The following is a 2,805-nucleotide window of genomic DNA, read 5'->3' as shown; positions in this document are numbered from 1 at the left end:
TATCAGTACTAGTGCGAAGAATAGGTAAATGAGGATAAGGACGTTGCTCTCATTGCTCACGAATAAGACTATCATCACAGTGAAGAGGATGCACACAACAGCAAAGTCCGCGTGTGTCAAAACACGGCGAATCGTGTTCCAGATGTATTGAGCAGTACGGCCTCGTAGCCACCCAGGGAAGATGGACTTGTCATCATCATCGCGAGACGTACTCTTCTTCTGAGTCGAACTGAAATGCCAATGCCATATAGCCGCCAGAATACAGGTGAAGAGACACTGTAAGGCAATAGCCAGGAATCTCCACCCAATCTGAGATGTATCCCCGAAGTTATAGAAGTGGAAGCCGATGCTCTTAAGATAGAATTTCTGGCTATTAATCGCGAGCCCCTCGCCGAACGTCCACGGTATGCTACATACTATGTTCAAGACCGTGAGAAATGTTGTGTAGCAAACAATGACACCGAAAGGGATCCTTGTCCCGATTACAGTGGGAAGGAGCAGTAGAGCACATCCAGCAATTTGTAAGACCGTTGCCAAAGTACTGGGTATGACTATGGCCCAACAGATGAGTATAAGTGGGGCTCCCACACTGAGAGCTATAGTGTCGAGGAAAGCGACCCATGCACGCAGCAACCAAGAGCGCTTCTTCCTCTCCACATCCTCGGCATAAGCAAGACCGTTCTCAGCGACCAACGATGGGTTCCCGTCCTCCAGACTTCCACTTGAGGCCCTTTGATGACAGCGATGAGTGAGAGAGAACGGTGACTGTTGTGCAGTAGTAGAAGCACTGGCCGTGAGTGCTATGCTCTCGTGTCTTGATGGGCTAGGGGTCCGCAAGGTAGGTAGCAAATACCATTGCTTGTTGAGAGGCTCATAGGGCTGGATGAACCAAGGCAGTAGGGTGGCCTGTAGGAGCATGACGGCCACGGAGAAGAGCATAACAGAAAAGTTCATTTGGAAGCCCGCAGGATTCTCCGACTTGTACTCTTTGACCATCGGAGACCCGATCATTTGGGGTAACCAAAGTGTGCTGTTCATGTTGGAGGCAACTCTGCCCGGTAGGCTCAGCACGTACCTGGTATATTGTGAAGTGAAAATAGTAATTCGAACAACGAGATCACATACATTGTAAGGCCTTGGCACCATGTGTAGAAGAGGATTATCAACTTGATTTTCCTTTTCGACGCGAAGCGCAGCGCGATGTGGTGACGGGACTGAAAACAGATGAGCGATGGTCCTTCGTACAATCAACGAAGATGGTTCACGGCCAGATCTATCTCTGATGGCCTTGATATGTCTACTGTAATCAATGTGGTTGCAGTGCAACCGTTGCATAGTTTTCATGTAATCGATCTGATTGAACCAAATTGAGCAAATAGAATGCGTTTTAATTTGGATTCCCCAAAACTAATCTTCAAGGGTAAATTAGTTCCCAAAAAATCTTCAAGGGAATTCGACGGCTGCAGTTCCACCTCTAGGTTACCTTAGGCATAGCCCAAGCATAAAGAGCGAGGAAGAATAGAGGTATGTAGGGTAAGGTCAGGAGACAGGGCGACAATACGATCTGCCAGGTGATTAGTAAGAATATGATGATAGTCTGTGCCTGGGAGGAAGGAACCATAATTCGATCGAATCCGTCCGAGTGAACACCGTCATGGTCATCTCAAGTAGCCATGGGTTCTGTTTGTCACTATGTTGTTACGATGGGAGCTTACCAGTGGTGGCACACTAGCAAGGGGTAGCGACAGCTTTTGCATCGCCAAGGGGTAAATGTCGAGACAATCTGGCAGGAGCAGAGCCAGGATGAGACCTCCAACAACATACCTAAAAAACTTCAATTCTGGAAGAGACCCGAATACTAAAACACCACAGAGTGAGGCAAGGAGTAATCCAAACACTCACCATCCAACTCTGGAGGATCCAAAGTAGACGCTGGCGTACGTTGTTGAGTAAAGGGCCCCTTGTAAAGCCAGAAGAACCTACTAACACGGTGATGACGGAGTGCTGTTGCAAGAGAATGCTTACGATGAGAGAAACGAGTGGTATGGGTCCGATCGATAGACGACGCCAAGCTCGGTAGGCCAACAAGCTGAGCGATATGAATAGGTACCTATCATAGGAGTCAAGTCGCAGTGTACCACACCTCATGCCACGTACCCTATGCCAGGTATAGTAGAACCCTGTGTACATGATACAGCGATCACCATGGCGAATATTATCAGCCCTAATGCTGGCGGGATGGGCGACCGTAACGGTAACATATGTTGACAGTCTCGAAACACAAACAATCCTATGCTGCTGGATACCAGAGCGAACGACTCAATTCGATTCCAGCCGTATGTGCTTGCTCCTCATGTCGCACAACAGAGAGTGACAGCACGGTGACCATCATCACGTATGATTCCCCATCAGGTCGGTTGGCCCGGAATTGGTTCATAACGACTGAAGCGCAATGCAGTAGTCTTGAAACGTGTGGAGAAAGGAACACAGTTTTGCTATGGAGTATTTTAATGTACGTAGTGAGCAGTAGCGTCACTCAAATGTAGGCATCCTCGAGCTTTCCAACTATACCATGGGCAGTTCTAACAACGAGGTTAGTTTCTTCTATCCCCACATCACCGGCCGCTTCCTGCAGGAAACTCTGACCTACAGCCGAACCACATCAGCCGCATCCATCAGGGCACCTCCAAGCTTACATTCATCCCGCCAAACCCTCAACAGGGACTGGGATTCCCGATCAGAAAGGTCAGCTTCGTCTATGGTAAAGAGATCCGATTCACCTGCATCCGAGGAATTCCCTCCAGT

This window comes from Perkinsus marinus (assembly GCF_000006405.1).
Source record: "Perkinsus marinus ATCC 50983 genomic scaffold scf_1104296927426, whole genome shotgun sequence".
In the NCBI taxonomy this organism is placed as follows: domain Eukaryota; phylum Perkinsozoa; order Perkinsida; family Perkinsidae; genus Perkinsus; species Perkinsus marinus.
The sequence above is the reverse complement of the archived record's forward strand: the minus strand, read 5'-3'. Positions refer to the sequence as shown.